Here is a 20,492-nt window from a genome sequence, read left to right as displayed (position 1 = left end):
TTCCATACCAGCACCAGGGACGGCTTGTTCAATAGGGCGATATGGGCGACGCACTGCCAAACGGGAAAAGGAAGGGATTTTTTTTCTAATCAATTATATCACGGCAACAGCAGTTATCAGTGTTCACGTCTGATCTGCCAGCCACTAAATGTCAAATCAGGCTAAAGTCGTGCTTCAAATGGCCCCGCCCGTTTTTGGGCGATTTCAGTCAGGTTGAAAATCGCCCAGAAGTCTCTCATAGCCTGTCATGTAAAATCTATTTTTTTCACATTTCAAAGCTTTCAATACATTCTCTATGGGTGTCTGTGGGCATGCACTTACGGGCTTTCCGTCATACGTGACGTAACGTTGAACGTAACTAAGACAATGGCGGCTAGCAGCGTCTATGTTGCGACCTGCAGTGTGGCGTTATTTTATGTTTTTAATTTGTAGACTTAGTTTACAAACATTCTGCAAACATTCTGCTTTGGACTGATCTTCGGTTTTGGACTGATCTTGTTGATCGTGTACATACAGTGGGGAAAAAAGTATTTAGTCAGCCACCAATTGTGCAAGTTCTCCCACTTAAAAAAGATGAGAGAGGCCTGTAATTTTCATCATAGGTACACGTCAACTATGACAGACAAATTGAGGAAAAAAATCCAGAAAATCACATTGTAGGATTTTTATGAATTTATTGCAAATGATGGTGGAAAATAAGTATTTGGTCACCTACAAACAAGCAAGATTTCTGGCTCTCACAGACCTGTAACGTCTTCTTTAAGAGGCTCCTCTGTCCTCCACTCGTTACCTGTATTAATGGCACCTGTTTGAACTTGTTATCAGTATAAAAGACACCTGTCCACAACCTCAAACAGTCACACTCCAAACTCCACTATGGCCAAGACCAAAGAGCTGTCAAAGGACACCAGAAACAAAATTGTAGACCTGCACAAGGCTGGGAAGACTAAATCTGCAATAGGTAAGCAGCTTGGTTTGAAGAAATCAACTGTGGGAGCAATTATTAGGAAATGGAAGACATACAAGACCACTGATAATCTCCCTCGATCTGGGGCTCCACGCAAGATCTCACCCCGTGGGGTCAAAATGATCACAAGAACGGTGAGCAAAAATCCCAGAACCACACGGGGGGACCTAGTGAATGACCTGCAGAGAGCTGGGACCAAAGTAACAAAGCCTACCATCAGTAACACACTACGCCGCCAGGGACTCAAATCCTGCAGTGCAAGATGTGTCCCCTGCTTAAGCCAGTACATGTCCAGGCCCGTCTGAAGTTTGCTAGAGTGCATTTGGATGATCCAGAAGAGGATTGGGAGAATGTCATATGGTCATATGAAACAAAAATAGAAAATGTTGGTAAAAACTCAACTTGTCGTGTTTGGAGGACAAAGAATGCTGAGTTGCATCCAAAGAACACCATACCTACTGTGAAGCATGGGGGTGGAAACATCATGCTTTGGGGTTGTTTTTTGCAAAGGGACCAGGACAACTGATCCGTGTAAAGGAAAGAATGAATGGGGCCATATATCATGAGATTTTGAGTGAAAACCTCCTTCCATCAGCAAGGGCATTGAAGATGAAACGTGGCTGGGTCTTTCAGCATGACAATGATCCCAAACACACTGCCCGGGCAACGAAGGAGTGGCTTCGTAAGAAGCATTTCAAGGTCCTGGAGTGGCCTAGCCAGTCTCCAGATCTCAACCCTATAGAAAATCTTTGGAGGGAGTTGAAAGTCCGTGTTGCCCAACGACAGCCCCAAAACATCACTGCTCTAGAGGAGATCTGCATGGAGGAATGGGGCAAAATACCAGCAACAGTGTGTGAAAACCTTGTGAAGACTTACAGAAAACGTTTGACCTGTGTCATTGCCAACAAAGGGTATATAACAAAGTATTGAGAAACTTTTGTTATTGACCAAATACTTATTTTCCACCATAGTTTGCAAATAAATTCATTAAAAATCCTACAATGTGATTTTCTGGATTTTTTTTCTCATTTTGTCTGTCATAGTTGACGTGTACCTATGATGAAAATTACAGGCCTCTCTCATCTTTTTAAGTGGGAGAACTTGCACAATTGGTGGCTGACTAAATACTTTTTCCCCCCACTGTACCCGCTACGAACGGACTAAATAATGACAACGCTGCTGGCAGCGGAATCCCAATACAGCTGGGAGACTTGGCTGGATGACAGAGTCCCGGACAGAGAGGTGGAGCCGGCCGGCTTCACCCTGGTCAGAGCGGACCGCGATCCTGGTAAGAGAGCGACTCTGTACCCCCGACATTGAACTGCTTTCTGTGTCATTGAACCTTACTATTGTTGATAAAACAAGTTTACTGGAGAACGGAGACCAAGTAGAGACTTTTGGACAAGGTGGATAATTGTATAATATAAGGCAGTTTATTCAGAGGTAAAGATATCTGAATCGCGTGCACGGACCCATTCGTCAAACTCGTAGGGAGTTTATCAGAAGAGCCCCTAAACATTGTGTGCTGACATTTTATACAATAAAATGAAGTAGGTTGAATCTAGTAGTTCTGATCTTCTGATTGGTCCTGATGAGTTGGGCGAGGTCACCTCCAGGCTAGTGTCACTGTTGCATTGGCTCTGAGTCGGGTTCTCTGTCTTCAGATGTTCAGCCTAAGAGAAGAGGATTTGTGTGTGTGTGTTTGTTATCAGTGTGTGTGTGTGTGTGTGTGTGTGTGTTTGTTATCAGTGATGATGTGTGTGTGTGTGTGTGTGTTTTATCAGTGATGATGTGTGTGTGTGTGTGTGTGTGTGTGTGTGGGTGTGTGTGTGTGTGTCCTCAGGGCAAGAACTCGTGAGTTGGAAGAACTGAGAGACCTATGGCGTGGGTGTTATCCTTAGCCACCTGCTGACAAGGCTGACAAGATAGGACTCTTGTTCATTGTATTGAATACAAAGGCCCAACACAAAATGGGTCATGCACAAGATTTTAGTCAGACCAAGCTATAACATTATATATTTACTACGACAGCACATTCAACCAAAAGCTAATATAACAAAGGCATCAGAGATTATTTATAATCTGTCACAGAAACTGGAATCCATCTCCCCAGATCAGTCAATAAATGCTTCTGGTATTGACTTATATGCTGCCCCTGTCTTCATGTTGTTGCTGGACATATCTTTTTTAAAATGTGTGTAGGTCACCTAAATCATCAGAAAAATTGCCCCTCCTGAGAATTTTTTCAGGAGCCGCCACTGACCAGCACCAATGGTGAGTCATACTCACTGCTGGATTTTCTGATGATTTCCTTTTCCTCCATATCATCCAGTGTTTCCCTGAGTTTTTGGTAATGAGCTGGAGACAGCCTACGATAAGGTCATCGAAATGGGCGGTCATCAGTCAGCCGTATGCGAAGGCAGAACTCCTTTGCCTCGCCACAATCTAGGCTATGTCTAGAGAACACTGTGTCATACTTCCCAATTAAGTTGACAAGTTTATCTTTCCAGAACTGTGAAACTGGACACTCCTCAACAGACAGGCCTTGAAGTCCAAGATTCCTCAGTGTACTGTTGCCATTATCTACACTGCCACCAACTGAACTCTTAGCTGTCAGACTGCCATGTGATCTGTCACATTGAGCCTTTACCACATTCTGATGAGCTGCTTGCTGCTTGACATCATTAAAATACTCCAATGCAATGCAAGGGTACACATCCGCCACTTTAGCATTTCGTCTCAGGGTAACTGGCGATGTTGTTGGATTCACAATCTTCACAGGGAGCCATCCATCCCCCCACAGAGGCGTAACTACTCTCCCCCACTAGTATGTGTCGATTCACACAACGAGACGTGCTGGGCTCGACAACAACAGTACTGCCCACAGAGAGTTTTGTCTTTGGGGGTAGGCGGCCCCACACCAGATGCTCACTCATGGGTTGGAGCGTTACTGCTCTCTTCAACTTAATGGTGCCCACTTTATCTGGGATGGAGTCTCCTCTCCATCTCTCCAGATTTTACATCACACTGGCTAGAGGAACCTGGTGTACCCGCCACCCGCCAGTAGCTGTCATTTGATTTGAACTGTCTAATCAGAGACTTCAACACATTAGTGCCCACAATGAGTTCATCAACCTGCCCATCAACAATAAGCACTGGGACTACATAACAGAAGCCATAAAGTTGAATTTTTAAGTCACACATGCCCACTGGGCTAGTTTCTTCCCACCACAACCCACCAGGATGATGTCTGAAGGAGCTATAAAGTTCCCCTCTACCACTCCTGCCTCCCTCAACCGAGGTACAATATCTGCGCGCAGAGTAGTAGCCATGGACCCACTATCTAACATCCCCTTCAGCTCAACTTTATCCTGTACTAGCACAGTGGTGTAAAACAAACTGTCATTCTGATTGTGTTCTGAAAAATGACTGTGTTGTTCTTGGGTACTGACTCACAAAAGTAAGAATAAACAGATTGGATATCATCATCAGTGGAGGAAAAATAAGAATGCCCCACATTGCACTCCTCAGAACGGAGGCTTTCTAGTTTTCCTGAGACCTGCCAGTCTGTCCACATCCAGGGTTCTGTCGCTGCCCAGCCTCACTACAGTCAAAGCTCATGTGGCCCGGAGAAAACCACTTGACGCACAGCTGGTGCATCTGACAGTGAGCTTTGGTCCAGTGATTAGTGCTTCCACAGTCAGCGCACTCATGCTGACGTTTGTGGAACTGTTTACGGGGCCCTCTACATTTAACATGTTTAAGTCATTTAGCAGACGCTCTTATCCAGAGCGACTTACAGTTAGTGCATACGTTACTTTATTTTTCTCATACCCCCGTGGGAATCGAACCCACAACCCTGGCGTTGCAAACACCATGCTCTACGAACTGAGCCGGCCATTCCCTCCACTACCCTAGGCGACGCTGGTCCAATTGTGCGCCGCCCCATGAGTCTCCCGGTCGCGGCCCGGCTACGACAGAGCCTGGATTCAAACCAGGATCTCCAGTCCTCCAGGACTGTGTTGTGTTACCTGCTTGACAATAGTATTGATGTCCCCAGAGAGCAGCAGCAGGTTGCACGTTGTTCCCCATCTCCTCAGCACACAGATCAACCTTGACATTGACCTTGACATAAATAACGTATGTGGAACGTTACTACACCATACCAGCAACGACACGACAGGAAGAGCGCCGTGCGTGACACATGTAACAGCAGCTGGAGGAGTGGCCAAACCTCAAGCTAAACACAACAGAAATAACCAGGCACCACCACATAATGCTAAGGCTGACACACACCGTTCCCTTTTATAAACCGAGTGACTCGAGCCCTGAATGCTGATTGGCTGAAAGCTGTGGTATATTTGACCGTATAACATGGGTCACGTTGAGGGAGGAGGTCAGAGACCTGGCCGTGTGGTGCCAGGATAACAACCTCTCCCTCAACGTGACCAAGACAAAGGAGATGATTGTGGACTACAGGAAAAAAAAGAGGACTGAGCACGCCCCCCATTCTCATCGACGGGGCTGTAGTGGAACAGGTTGAGAGCTTCAAGTTCCTTGGTGTCCACATCACCAACGAACTATCATGGTCCAAACACACCAAGACAGTCGTGAAGAGGGCACGACAAAGCCTATTCCCCCTCAGGAGATTGAAAAGATTTGGCATGGGTCCTCAGATCCTCAAAAAATTATACAGCTGCACCATCGAGAGCATCCTGACTGGTTGCATCACCGCCTGGTATGGCAACTGCTTGGCCTCCGACCGCAAGGCACTACAGAGGGTAGTGCGTACGGCCCAGTACATCACTGGGTCCAAGTTTCCTGCCATCCAGGACCTCTATACCAGGCGGTGTCAGAGGAAGGCCCTCAAAATTGTCAAAGACTCCAGCCACCCTAGTCATAGACTGTTCTCTCTGCTACCGCACGGTAAGCGGTACCGGAGTGCCAAGTCTAGGTCCAAAAGACTTCTCAACAGCTTCTACCCCCAAGCCTTAAGACTCCTGAACAGCTAATCATGGCTACCCGGACTATTTGCACTGCCCCCACCCCATCCTTTTACGCTGCTGCTACTCTGTTAATTATTTATGCATAGTCACTTTAACTCTACCCACATGTACATATTACTTCAACTACCTCAACTAGTCGGTGCCCCCCGCACATTGACTCTGCACCGGTACCCCCCTGTATATATAGCCTCCCTACTGTTATTTTATTTTACTTCTGCTCTTTTTTCTCAACACTTTTTTGTTGTTGTTTTATTTTTACTTTTTTGTTAAAAATAAATGCACTGTTGGTTAAGGGCTGTAAGTAAGCATTTCACTGTAATGTCTGCACCTGTTGTATTTCGGGCGCATGTGGCAATCAAATTTGATTTGATTTGATTTGAAATGTATTTTGACTGTTCGAATTACGTTGGTAACCAGTTTATAATAGCAATAAGGCACCTCTGGGGTTTGTGGTATAGGGCCAATATACCACGGCTAAGGGCTGTATCGAGGCACTCCGCGTTGCATCGTGCTTAAGAACTGTAACGATCCCTGCAGTCTGAGTCGGTTTCTGTCTGGGTATTAGTTTTTCTGCTCGGGATCTCCAGTTTCCCGAGGGTTCTGGAACGCTCCCTGCCTGGTTGCCGGGCAACGTTGCTAGGCGGGAGCTCTCTTGATTTCCGCACCTGCATCCCATCAGCAATCTGCACACCTGGTCCTGATCATCACCCTTCTTAGGCTCTGTCCTAACATCCATTCCCTGCCGGATCGTTAGCCATGAACAGTATGTTTGTCCGTGTATCAGCCTTGGAACTTCTAGCGTTAGTTTTGTTGTTTTGCACCTTTTTGACTTGCTGTATACTTACCTCCGTTTTGTTCTATCTGCAGTCACTCACCCGGAACCTTCACCCAACCTCTGCCTGATGGTCGGCGGCTGCCGAGCCATTACTGGACCTACCACTGCACCCTCAACAACCCATCCACGCCACCCGCTCTGTTCCCTGGATTATTCAGCCTCACTCGTGGATATATTAAATAAACACTCACCTTTGTTTCAATTTACCTTGTCCTGGTCTGCTTCTGGGTTCTGGCTTAGTAAACCGTGACAGAACGATCCGGCCAGTAATGAACCCAGCGGACCTGGACTCTGTTCGCCATGCCATTACCCATCAGGAGAAGATGTTGGGCCATCATAGCACGGAGCTACAGGAGATCGCGTTAGCAGTTCGGAACCTTTCTACCGGTCTGACGGAGGTCCAGAACCAGCGCAAGTTTCCGGTGGAGGATCCACTACCGGTTTCACCCATCTCGCCTGCCGCTTCTGGAGCTGTGTCCTTCCGTGAGCCCAAGGTTCCGACGCCGGATAAATATGAGGGGGAGCTGGGAAGATGCCGTTCTTTCCTTATGCAGTGTGGGTTAGTGTTCGATCTACAGCCCTACTCTTATGCCACAGACAAGGCTAGGATAGCCTTTGTGATTGAGTTGCTGCGTGGTCGAGCGCTGGAGTGGGCTTCAGCCGTTTGGGAACGACAAGACCCCTGCATGGCTTCATACCAGGGGTTCACGGCCGAGATGAGGAAGCTCTTCGACCATTCCGTCCGAGGAGGGACGCAGCTAGGCGCCTGTTTTCGCTTCACCAAGGAACTCGCAGCGTGGCCGACTTCGTGATCGAGTTCAAGACGTTGGCGGTGGAGAGTGGGTGGAATGAGGAGTCTCTGCAAGCGGCCTTTACCAGGGTCTGTCGGAGCAGCTCAAGGATGAGTTGATCTCCTATCCGGAGCCTAGTGACCTGGACAGCTTGGTAGCCTTGTCTATTCGGGTGGATAATCGAGTCCGAGAGCGAAGGAGGGAGAAGCAATGGGGTCCGTCCAATCGATCAGCTTCTCAGGTTCCAGTCGGGTCGGGGATTGGACCAGAATACGTCGATCATCGTCCACCACACAGGATTAGTGGAGAGGTCCTGTCTCCCGATTCTGAACCAATGCAAGTAGGGCGGCACGGGTTAACCAAGGAGGAACGCCAACTCAGACGTAGGACTAACTGTTGCCTCTACTGTGGTGGTTCGGGACATTACCTCGCCACCTGTTCCCGGCGGTCGTCAAACTGCGCGGCTCGCTAAAGTTGGGAGGACTTTTAGCGAGCCAGTTTCGACCTCTCAATATCTCTGTCAGACCCCGTTTCCCGGCTACCCTTATGAACAGGAATCAGAGCTTAGCGATTAACGCTTTTATCGATTCAGGTGCCGATGGAAGCTTTCTTGATGCAGAGTTGGTGGAACAGCTGGGGCTTTCCAAGGAGCAATTGCCGGAAGCCATTGAAGCGACCACTCTGAACGGCAGTAGTCTGGCACGTATCACGATGAGGACTGAACCGGTTAAGATGCTGTTGTCGGGAATCATTCGGAGATGATTTCATTCTTCATTCTGCCGTCTTCCCATGTTCCTCTGGTCCTTGGATACCCCTGGCTGAAGGAACACAATCCCACGTTCGATTGGGTGACGGGCAAGGTAACGAGTTGGAGCCTTGATTGTCATGCTAACTGTCTCAAGACTGCCTGTCCCCATTCGGTTCCCAGTCAGGTGATTGAGGCTAAACCCCCAGATTTGTCCCTGGTTCCCGAGACATATCACGATTTGGGGAAGTGTTCAGTAAGCAGAAGGCTCTGTCACTCCCTCCCCACCGACCATATGATTGTGCCATCAACCTGTTCCCTGGAGCTGTCTACCCCAAGGGAAGGTTATACAGTATCTCCCGACCTGAACGTGAGGCTTTGGAGACCTACATCAAGGAGTCCCTAGCTGCTGGTCTCGTTCGGTCCCTCGTCATCACCCCTGGGGGCAGGATTCTTCTTTGTGGGTAAGAAGGATGGCTCTCTTCGACCGTGTATTGATTATCGGGGGTTGAATGACATCACGGTCAAGAACAAGTATCCCCTGCCCTTGATGAGTTCTGCCTTCGACTCCTTACAGGGTGCTACGGTGTTCACCAAGCTAGACCCTACGCAATGCGTATCACATGGTCCGGATCAGAGAGGGGGACGAGTGGTTGACGGGTTTCAATACACCGATGGGTCACCGAGTATCAGGTGATGCCGTTTGGACTGACCAATGCTCCAGCGGTATTCCAGAGTATGGTGAACGACGTCCTGAGAGATATGATCGGTCTCTTTGTGTTTGTTTACCTGGATGACATTCTGATCTTCTCGAAGGAACCTTCCGACCACGTCCAGCATGTCCGGCAGGTTCTGCAGCGATTGTTGGAGAATCGCCTGTTCGTGAAGGCCGAGAAGTGCGAGTTTCACGCCCACACGACATCCTTTCTCGGGTACATCATCTCCAGGGGAGAGATTAGGATGGACCAGGAGAAGGTTAGAGCGGTTCTGGAATGGGCCCAGCCCGGCACGAGATTGCAGCTCCAGAGATTTTTGGGGTTTGCGAATTTCTACCGCAGATTCATCCGGGATTACAGCCGTGTGGCCGCTCCGTTAACTGCCTTGACTTCCAGTATCAGGACCTTCAAGTGGAATCCGGAGGCGGATCGGCGTTTCTGGATTTGAAGAGGCGATTCACCAACGCACCGATTCTCTCTCAGCCGGACACGGCCCGTCAGTTCGTCGTTGAAGTGGACGCGTCTGATGTGGGAGTTGGCGCCATCCTGTCGCAGCGATGCTCCACGGACAGTAAACTCCATCCCTGCGCCTACTACTCTCGTCGCCTTTCGCCTGCGGGAGAGGAATTACGATGTGGGTAACCGGGAGCTTCTCGCGGTGAAACTTGCCTTGGAGGAGTGGCGCCACTGGTTGGAGGGGGCGGAGCAACCGTTTATTGTCTGGACTGACCACAAGAATCTTGCTTACGTGCAATCGGCTAGACGTCTCAACTCCCGTCAGGCCAGGTGGGCGTTGTTTTTCGGACGATTCAATTTTTCCCTGACGTTCCGACCTGAATCTAAGAACGGCAAGGCGGACGCCTTGTCCCGGATGTTCTCCAAGACGGAGGAGAGTGGGTCCAAGACCGAGACAATTCTCCCCGGAACTGCGTCGTGGGAGCTGTTAGGTGGAAGATTGAGGAGGAGGTGATGGCGGCCCTTCGGACGCAGCCCGGTCCCGGTAACGGTCCACCCGGTCGGTTGTTTGTGCCTGAGTCGGTTCGTCCTGCTGTCCTCAAATGGTCCCACGCCAGCAAGATGGCTTGTCACCCTGGCGTGGCTCGGACGATGGCGTTTCTTCGCAGACGTTTTTGGTGGCCTGCCATGGCCGAGGATACTCGGGGTTATGTTGCTGCCTGTCCAGTGTGTGCGCAGAATAAGAGTACCAATCGGCCCAGCTCTGGACTACTTCACCCCCTTCCTATTCCCCGGCGACCATGGTCGCATCTGGCCCTGGACTTTGTCACTGGGTTGCCCGTTTCTGAGGGAAACACGGTCGTTCTGACTATCGTGGACAGATTCAGCAAGTTCGCCCACTTTGTGCCTATTGCCAAGCTTCCCTCTGCCTCGGAGACGTCCGAGATCCTGGTTAGGGAGGTTTTCAGGGTCCACGGTTTGCCCAGTGATATCGTTTCCCGACCGTGGCCCTCAGTTTACCTCTGCTGTCTGGAAGTCCTTCTGTTTGGCCATTGGAGCTACAGTCAGCCTCACATCTGGTTTTCATCCCCAATCTAATGGTCAGGCGGAGAGAGCCAACCAGAAGATGGAATCCACGCTACGCTGCCTTGTCTCCTCCAACCCCACCTCCTGGGTCTCTCAGTTGCCTTGGGTTGAGTATGCCCACAATACTCTCCCTACATCTGCCACTGGGATGTCTCCCTTCCAGTGCCTGTATGGCTACCAACCGCCCCTTGTTCCCTTCTCAGGAGAAGGAGCTCTCAGTGCCCTCTGTTCAGGCCCATATTCGTCGTTGCCACCGGACCTGGCATCGGGCCAGAAAGGCACTCCTTAGAGTTTCGGACCGGTATCAGCTCCAGGCGAATCGTCGCCGGATCCCCGCTCCCACCTATACCATCGGAGATAGGGTCTGGTTGGCCACACGGGATCTTCCTTTACGGACTGAGTCTAGGAAGTTGTTACCGAAGTTCATTGGTCCGTTTGTGGTGGAGAAGGTGATCAATCCGGTGGCAGTTCGACTCAAACTACCGAGGACGCTCAGAGTCCATCCCACCTTTCATGTCTCCTGCCTCAAGCCTGTTCTCCTCAGTCCTCTGTTGCCTCCTCCGCCTCCTCCTCCTCCTCCTCGGATGATCGGAGGTGGTCCTGCCTACACGGTGCGACGCATCATGGATTCCAGACGGCGGGGCCGGGGTTTCCAGTATCTCGTGGACTGGGAGGGTATGGTCCTGAGGAGAGGAGTTGGATTCCGCGGCGACAGATCCTAGATGCTGACCTCATTCGTGACTTCTACCGCCTCCATCCTGGCGCTCCGGGAGTCCGCCCGGTGGCGTTCGTCGGAGGGGGTACTGTAACGATCCCTGCAGTCTGAGTCGGTTTCTGTCTGGGTATTAGTTTTTCTGCTCGGGATCTCCAGTTTCCCGAGGGTTCTGGAACGCTCCCTGCCTGGTTGCCGGGCAACGTTGCTAGGCGGGAGCTCTCTTGATTTCCGCACCTGCATCCCATCAGCAATCTGCACACCTGGTCCTGATCATCACCCTTCTTAGGCTCTGTCCTAACATCCATTCCCTGCCGGATCGTTAGCCATGAACAGTATGTTTGTCCGTGTATCAGCCTTGGAACTTCTAGCGTTAGTTTTGTTGTTTTGCACCTTTTTGACTTGCTGTATACTTACCTCCGTTTTGTTCTATCTGCAGTCACTCACCCGGAACCTTCACCCAACCTCTGCCTGATGGTCGGCGGCTGCCGAGCCATTACTGGACCTACCACTGCACCCTCAACAACCCATCCACGCCACCCGCTCTGTTCCCTGGATTATTCAGCCTCACTCGTGGATCTATTAAATAAACACTCACCTTTGCTTCAATTTACCTTGTCCTGGTCTGCTTCTGGGTTCTGGCTTAGTAAACCGTGACAAGAACAGCCCCTAGACGTGGTATATTGGCCATATACCACACCCCCTCAGGCCTTATTGCTTAAATATAGATGTACTGTACAGCACTAAGACAGCCATGACATTATTTGGAGAGACCACAAAGACTTATAGAGAAGCTATATAATTGATAGACTAAATCCAATAGACTGAGTCAAATACCTTTATACCTGGTTACAATGAACTGTAGTTCACTATGAAATGACCTGTGACTAGGGTTGCAAAATTACAGTTACTTTCCCAAAATTCCCAGAAATCCCTGTTGGAAGATTCCAGAAATCAGAACGGAATAAGCAGAAAATCTGGAATCCGAAAAAAAGAAGGAAAAAAAAGAAACCCTACTGGTGACCTTTGACCTAGCTGGATGACCTTTACTTGGGTGTCAAACCTGGGGGAAGGCCAAAGTGCAGGATCCAGTTGAGTCTGGCACCAAGTAGGACCACAACATCAGACTGGAGCAGAGCTCTGCAGTCCCCACCAAGACCATAGAACCAGTAGGATAGGAAGAGGAGGAGGAGGAGGAGGAAGAGAGGAGGAGGAGGGATAGGAAGAGAGGAGGAGGAGGATAGGAAGAGAGGAGGAGGAGAGCAGGGACAAAACAAAATGTAATGAAAAGAGGCTAGTTATAGGAGTAGTGTAGTTGTTTGATTGACACCAGTTTACATTGACATGACCTGGCCAGGAGAGACTAGTTATAGATAGGGATTTCAGGAGTTTCCTGGTCCGTTCAAATGGTCAGGGGAAATTCTTGGTCCCTACTTATACAGTCAATGGTCTGTACATGAATATGATGCCAGCTGAGAGAAGGAGAGAGGCTGACCTGGAGCGGGCAGCAGCAACACAGTTGGGGTGATCGTCAGGCAGCACCCCTTTACCCATGGGGGGTGGGCAGGAAGGGCAGGTCACACCCCTCCACCAGCTCCTTCAGAGCCCCCTCTGCTCTTCAATGGGCTGCACCTGCAGAGGGACACAGACAGAGGGCACTGCCACACGGATTTCAACAGACTGGCCTTCACAACTGGGATGCATTCAGCTGAGCAAAACGTTGTGCAACGTTCAGATAGAAATACAGCATGTAGAACGAACGTGCCTCTCGGACAGGTAGAATGAGAAATCATGTCAACAACATTTGTCGACTGAACGTGGCCCAGTTTTCAACTGAACCGTGGTACAGTGCTATATGTGTTACAGTGCGTCTCAGCTGGCTATTGATCTCTCTTGCACAGACGCACGTAACATAACTGGAAGTAGCGTCTGTCAACAGACTGGGATGTGACAACTTTGTTCCGGTACGCTGATTTTTTCACCACTAATCATTTGGACAAATCCCGATTTCGCAGGTGCTCGCATCTTTTCAATTTCAGAACGGGAGGGGACATTTGGCACATAAACTTGCCTGAAACTTGCAGAGAGTTTCCGTTTAGGGGGGTGGAGAGTTCGCAAGTGGCGTTAGTATCTTTCTCTTAACATCTCCCCAGACCTTATCCAAGTATCTGACGCAATTATGCAAGATTTTAGTTCTGTTTCCCCCAGATTATCTGGCTATTAAAAAAGCAATCCCTACCTTTGCCAATGATGAGTAAAGGCCGTTTGGCTCCTTTCAGGACCGCCAGTGCTTCTGTGATCACCATATGGTCAGCCATACTCACAGGAGGAGGTGGACTACAGGGCACCTCTCTGACAAAGGAAATAATAAATAATAGGTCAAACATTAAACATGTTACCTAGCAACTTTATTGCATATGTAAATAAACCATGAAGGTCTATCGAGGCTTATTGCTATTCCCTGATGAGAATATTTTGATATAGTGCTATATTTTCTAAGTAATTTAATTTCTGGTTCACTTCAGACGTTAAAAGGTATAACAAGATAAAATAAAAATGACTACGGTGATGTGAATTCAGAGGTATACATATTCAACAGTAACACCTTAGTATACATTTTAAATGGATGAAAGACAGTGATGGCCACTAACCTGGCTCTGCTCCTGTCCAATTTAGCATTGACCATGTCCCCAGATATATCTACGTATACAGCACCTGGACGTCCATACATGCTAGTGCGTGCTGCCTTAGACAGACCAAACACCCTTCCATTCAGATCAATTAAGGCTGTGCTGTGCTCTTATGAAGCAGTTAAGGTACCTTGCTAAGCTGGAAAATTAGAGGTCAGAAAACAGACAATTGCAGGTGATACCAAATGATATGAAGAGGACTACACAGAGGGAGTCAGAGTAGACTGTATACCTTCTCTACCACTGAGGAGATCATATCCAGACTGCTAGACCTAGCAGAAAACTTACTGTACAATCTGCATGCCTCCACCTGACAGAGAAAGAGGACCACAAATAACAAATTATTTCCTCTTTCAGCAATTAAACTGCTAGGGCCAGTTTCCCAGACAGAGATTCTCTATTGAGTTTGCTTTTTAGGCCATGACTAGGCTTAATCTGTGTCCCGGGATACCATCCCCTAATGTTCAATAGTCAGAAATGTCATGGTTGAATCGGTACCTGTGGAAACTCTTGAAACGCCCCAGTGGTCTCTTGGTTTTGATCAGAGGAGCCTCCAATAACAATCACAGGCCTACAGAGAGAGAGGTATCACACAATGACATCAACTGACAAGCTGAGATAGTTTGGAGTCCTCAGATCATTTTTTGCAGTGTGCGGATAGCATCCCTTCTTTTGAAAGGACCACTGAACATGAGTAGTAGGGTCTTCTGTTTGTGGAGTTCTAGCATAACAGCAGTTCATGTTAGCGTTGGCCATTCCACCAAGTGAATGGATGAGTCCCGGTCCAGACACAACCAGACATGCACCTGGACTGGAGAGGAACAGACAGACAGAGGGAAAGACAGGAAGACAGGCAGACAGACACACAAAGGGTCAGACAGACAGGCAGACATAATTAGCAATGCAAAAAAGCTATGAAACTGACCCTCACACACTACACGCTCCTGTAGTCTATGTAAGGGTAGTTAATATCACATGATTTGGGGAGAGCTGGTTTAGTAATAAAAAGGTGGCTTAGGGCTTGTTCATTGCGCATTCCCACATACTTGATTCCTGAGGCTTGAGCTGCCATAGCTACTTTAATGACTGGAACACCAACTATTCCAAACATATATTCTACATTCTGTAGAGAGATACATGAAGATACAGTATATTTACATTTAAAAAAACATTTTTAGTCATTTAGCAGACGCACTTATCCAGAGCGACTTACAGTTAGTGAGTGCATACATTTTCATACTGAATTGTATATGAATTGTTACAATGTAGTTTAGATTTTCTTTGCATTGACACACACATTGGCATGCATCAACAAGGGTGTTAACACAGAGCTGCCAACTCTCACGCTTTCGCCGTGTGACACACGTTTTTGCCTGTTTTCACACGCACTCACGCCACACATCCAATTTCTCACTCAAAAAAAATCGGCCGAGACGGTAGATGGGGCTGATGAGCGCCACTGAACCATATGTGCTGCACCCCGAAGTTAGCGACAGAAGAAGAGATACCATTGCCGCGAAAGTCAACATGAGATGAAACGGTCACTACCTCAAGAAGTCTGATAAGAAGCTGAGCTGAGACTAGGTATGTAACAATGAAATGTCGTCCAATTGAATACTTACTCTCTTAAACTTTAAATCTTGAAATAAATTATTTGTTTGTGCGTGTGAACATGATTTAGTGTGGTGAATGTAAACTCAGCTGATTTCGAACAGGTAAGATGTATTCCAAAGAATTTAACATAAATACAGGAAATGTGTGCAAAAGAAGTAGGTATGTTTTTGTAACTGAGAGTAGAGTTATTAAACCAACATGACCATTTTAATTGTTTAAGGTTTCAAAGATGTCCCGTAAGAGACCTTTGCCAGGACAAAAGCGAAACCTTTTATTTTATTTAAAGAACCAGCCAAGTGAGAAAAGACAGACAAACACACTGACAGAACAGCCAGAACGATTGATAGAAACGACAGGACAACAGACAGAGGAGCAACACAAAGGACAGAGAGAGCAGGAGACAGGACAGACTGACAAACAAGCAGAGGAGCAACAGACAGGACAGATTGACGCCCATGCAGAGGAGCAACATACAGGACAAATAGAACAACCAACAGGGCAGATGGAAGAAGACACAGAGGGACAGAAAGAAGAGACCCCCCCAATCCAACAGCAGGGCCAGAAGAGTCGTGCTCTGGCTGGAGCAGCAACATATAGATCCATTTTCCAAAATGAGTGGACCTCTTCATGGCCATGTATTACCAGAGGGAGCGTCAACACGCACTACTGGTGTGCAGTCTGCCGTATTGAAAACTCATGTTGCCACCAGGGTGTGACAGATGTAGTGCGCCATATAAAATGCAAAGGCCACCAAGATAAGCAACGAGCTCTCCAGTCCACAGCCACAATATCCCAATATGCAATGGCCGTTCCATCTGTAGGGGGTATGTCTGCACAAGAGGTTAAGGTATGATATGTGTAATGATTCTGTCAAGGTTCAGTCAAGAGTTTTGTGTTCTAGTTGATCACGGTAAAGTCATGGTTGATAGTTTTGACTAATTTGTGGTTTGTATTTCAGTGTAGTACAGTCCAGTTTTCTTAATTTGAGATCTTAGTTGCTGAATGTGTTTTTGACCTGTGCCCTATTATCGCAGGCGTCTATTTTAAATAAACTATGGTCTTTTGGGAGGATTCATAATTTTTAATTTCTTACAGACAAGAAGGGCTGAGGTCAAAATGACAGCTGGGTTGGTAGTTCACAACGTCCCCCTAGCCTTTGCGGACCACCTGGGGCCTCTCCTAAAAGAATGTTTCGGAGATTCGAAGACAGCGCAGGAGTACAGGTGTGCCAGGACTAAGTCATCCTGCATTACCAATGAAGCACTCGCACCATATTCCACACAGGAGCTTGTGAAGGAGATGAAAAAAGCCCCGTATACCCTTGTTACGGATGGGTCGAATGACACTGGTATTTTACAAACTATTTGAGATTTTTCTCCTCTGCAAAACATGTGCTTTGTGTATTTTTAAACATCTAATAACATGAACATCTGTATGATTCTAACTTGTCATTATAGGAGTGGAAAAGATTAACCCGCTTACTGTCCGGGTCTTCATGGGCAGCAAAGTTGTTCACCAGTTCTTAAATATGTGCACAACAAGTGGGACGAGCTGTGGGCCAGCAAGTGAGATCTTCACCAAAATTAACTCCACCATAGAGGAGCATGGCATCCCTTGGGAGAACTGCATTGGTCTCTCAGTTTACAATGCAGCTGTGAACATTGGACCACGTAATTCCATTGCCTCTAGGGTGCTCCAGAAGCATCCCAACACCTATATTCATGGTTGTCCTTGTCATGTGGCACATAACACCGCCAAAGCTGCAGGAGTGGGATTTTTTAAAGATTTTTTAAAGTGAGTTAAGGCCTGATTTATCTTTACATGTACCTTTTTATTTGTATCCTAATTACGTGCATTGACTGAATGTGTTATGATTGATTTATGCATTGCAGGTGTCCGGTTTTGATTTGGAGGATATGGTAGTGGACATCGGTTACTGGTTCAAGGGTAGCACAAATCGGAAAGGATACCTGTCAGGTATGCATGTTTGATACTATTAAGTGTAATACTGAAATGCTGAGCTGTAGAAAATATATGATATGGATTTAATGTCTAAAACAGAGTTTTGTGAGCTCCATGAAGCGGAGTACATGGAGGTCCTCCTGTGTATCTCGGTCCGTTGGCTAAGCCTTGAACGTTGTGTGACCAGGATCCTGAGGCTGTATGAACCTCTGGCCAGCTACTACAAATCTGCTAGTATGGTCATCAATTTTCAATTTCATTATGCAGCAACTACATGGATTGTTAGTCACATACTTGTATTAATGACAACCTCTTGTTTTGTGTTATTTATTGATTGATTCAAGATGAAAATCAGGCCAGGTTCAAGAGACTTGTGCAGACATTCACTGACACCATGACAAAAGTGTACCTGCTGTTCTTCCAAGCCACCGTACCAACTTTCACTTCTTTCAACTTGCTGCTTCAGAGAGAGCAGTCATCAATATTTTTGTTACATGATGAGGTGGGATTGGATTTTGCTGTTTTTTTCCATTCTGTGTTTCTTGCTGATATCTGCAGGGGTCCTCTAAAACAGGTTTCACCTACTATTTTTGTAAATGTCTGTTATAGATGGTGAAATTCGTACGCAAGCTATGTTCCAAGTTTATGGTTCCAGCAGCTCTGCAGTGCCATGAGGAGCCTTGTGAAATTGCCTTTGAAGAAAAGGCAAACCATTTACCAGGTTAGTATTTGACTATTATTATGATCAAACACTGTGATATGAGATATTTAGCCTTGTACCTTATACCGATATGCTGTATTGGGTTCACAACCAGGGCTAAACTTAACAGATTACTCGTCGAGGGTGACATCACACCACAGCAGGTGGATTCATTCCATGAAGCTGTGTTGTGTTTCCTGACAAGTGCTGTGGACTATGCACTTAAGAAGCTGCCACTGGAAGAGCCACTGATCAAGCACGCACAATTTGTAGATGTACGGCAGAGGGCTGAAAGTGACATCGAAGATGTCCTGTACTTTGTTGAAAGTTTTTTTTTTTTCTCTAATTATTGTCTATCATCTTAGCTAAAATACCCTGTGTTTTATGATGAGGTGTGTTCACTCCTAAACTGCACATGAGATATTCTTATGTGGCTTCTCCTCAAAGATGTGTATGAACTGCTGCTGGTTGATGACTATATACCTAAAACGTAACAACTTGTAACTCTACTTTCATAAATAGGTTTCCCCATCTCCTCCCATACCATGGCCCAGAGGAGCATGAACTTCTGGGTGAGGAGTTTCTAAATTATCAGACCATGCCAATGATATTCCTGCAGGACGAAACTGAAATGGAAAGCTTCTGGGCTGAAATGGCAACCCGGAAACATAAGGTAAACATTTTTTCCTTTTTTGTCTTTCCTTTTGGCAGGTGTGGCTTGGCTACATCTGTTGCTTAAAATTGTTGCATGCATATACAGTGGGGAGAACAAGTATTTGATACACTGCCGATTTTGCAGGTTTGCCTACTTACAAAGCATGTAGAGGTCGGTAATTTTTATCATAGTTACACTTCAACTGTGAGAGAAAATCCAGAAAATCACATTGTATGATTTTTAAGTAATTAATTTGCATTTTATTGCATGACATAAGTATTTGATACATCAGAAAAGCTGAACTTAATATTTGGTACAGAAACCTTTGTTTGCAATTACAGAGATCATATGTTTCCTGTAGGTCTTGACCAGGTTTGCACACACTGCAGCAGGGATTTTGGCCCACTCCTCCATACAGACCTTCTCCAGATCCTTCAGGTTTCGGGGCTGTCGCTGGGCAATACAGACTTTCAGCTCCCTCCAAAGATGTTCTATTGGGTTCAGGTCTGGAGACTGGCTAGGCCACTCCAGGACCTTGAGATGCTTCTTACGGAGCCACTCCTTAGTTGCCCTGGCTGTGTGTTTCGGGTCGTTGTCATGCTGGAAGACCCAGCCACGACCCATCTTCAATGCTCTTACTGAGGGAAGGAGGTTGTTATCCAAGATCTCGCGATACATGGCCCCATCCATCCTCCCCTCAATACGGTGCAGTCGTCCTGTCCCCTTTGCAGAAAAGCATCCCCAAAGAATGATGTTTCCACCTCCATGCTTCACGGTTGGGATGGTGTTCTTGGGGTTGTACTCATCCTTCTTTTTCCTCCAAACACGGCGAGCGGAGTTTAGACCAAAAAGCTCTATTTTTGTCTCATCAGACCACATGACCTTCTCCCATTCCTCCTCTGGATCATCCAGATGGTCATTGGCAAACTTCAGACGGGCCTGGACATGCGCTGGCTTAAGCAGGGGGACCTTGCGTGCGTTGCAGGATTTTAATCCATGACGGCGTAGTGTGTTACTAATGGTTTTCTTTGAGACTGTGGTCCCAGCTCTCTTCAGGTCATTGACCAAGTCCTGCCGTGTAGTTCTGGCCCGATCCCTCACCTTCTTCATGATCATTGATGCCCCACGAGGTGAGATCTTGCATGGAGCCCCAGACCGAGGGTGATTGACCGTCATCTTGAACTTCTTCCATTTTCTAATAATTGCGCCAACAGTTGTTGCCTTCTCACCAAGCTACTTGCCTATTGTCCTGTAGCCCATCCCAGCCTTGTGCAGGTCTACAATTTTATCCCTGATGTCCTTACACAGCTCTCTGGTCTTGGCCATTGTGGAGAGGTTGGAGTCTGTTTGATTGAGTGTGTGGACAGGTGTCTTTTATACAGGTAACGATTTCAAACAGGTGCAGTTAATACAGGTAATGAGTGGAGAACAGGAGGGCTTCTTAAAGAAAAACTAACAGGTCTGTGAGAGCCGGAATTCTTACTGGTTGGTAGGTGATCAAATACTTACAGTGGGGAGAACAAGTATTTGATGCACTGCCGATTTTGCAGGTTTTCC

The 20,492-nt window shown here is 47.2% G+C and overlaps 3 long non-coding RNA genes across 4 annotated transcripts; 2 read left to right on the top strand and 1 right to left on the bottom strand.

Moving 5' to 3' along the window:
• Nucleotides 1-5,023: 5,023 nt before the first annotated feature.
• On the bottom strand, nt 5,024-14,286 carry LOC121564206. 2 transcript variants are annotated; one of them, XR_006660337.1, is made up of 4 exons: nt 13,966-14,286; nt 13,554-13,666; nt 12,810-12,946; nt 5,024-5,092 (listed from the first exon to the last, which is right to left on the bottom strand). It is a non-coding gene; the product is annotated as an uncharacterized LOC121564206 (long non-coding RNA). The 2 variants fall into 2 exon arrangements; XR_006660336.1 differs by lacking the exon at nt 5,024-5,092 and adding an exon at nt 12,030-12,454.
• A 2,937-nt stretch (nt 14,287-17,223) lies between these two features.
• LOC123488919 lies at nt 17,224-17,971 on the top strand. The gene is made up of 3 exons (XR_006660339.1): nt 17,224-17,412; nt 17,511-17,814; nt 17,925-17,971. It is a non-coding gene; the product is annotated as an uncharacterized LOC123488919 (long non-coding RNA).
• Nucleotides 17,972-17,992: 21 nt separating this feature from the next.
• LOC123488918 lies at nt 17,993-18,536 on the top strand. The gene is made up of 3 exons (XR_006660338.1): nt 17,993-18,082; nt 18,190-18,301; nt 18,396-18,536. It is a non-coding gene; the product is annotated as an uncharacterized LOC123488918 (long non-coding RNA).
• Nucleotides 18,537-20,492: the final 1,956 nt, after the last annotated feature.

This window comes from Coregonus clupeaformis, unplaced genomic scaffold (genome assembly GCF_020615455.1).
Source record: "Coregonus clupeaformis isolate EN_2021a unplaced genomic scaffold, ASM2061545v1 scaf2580, whole genome shotgun sequence".
NCBI classification, from domain to species: Eukaryota; Metazoa; Chordata; class Actinopteri; order Salmoniformes; family Salmonidae; genus Coregonus; species Coregonus clupeaformis.
Note: the sequence above shows the minus strand (reverse complement) of the source record. Positions and strands in the feature narration are given on the sequence as shown.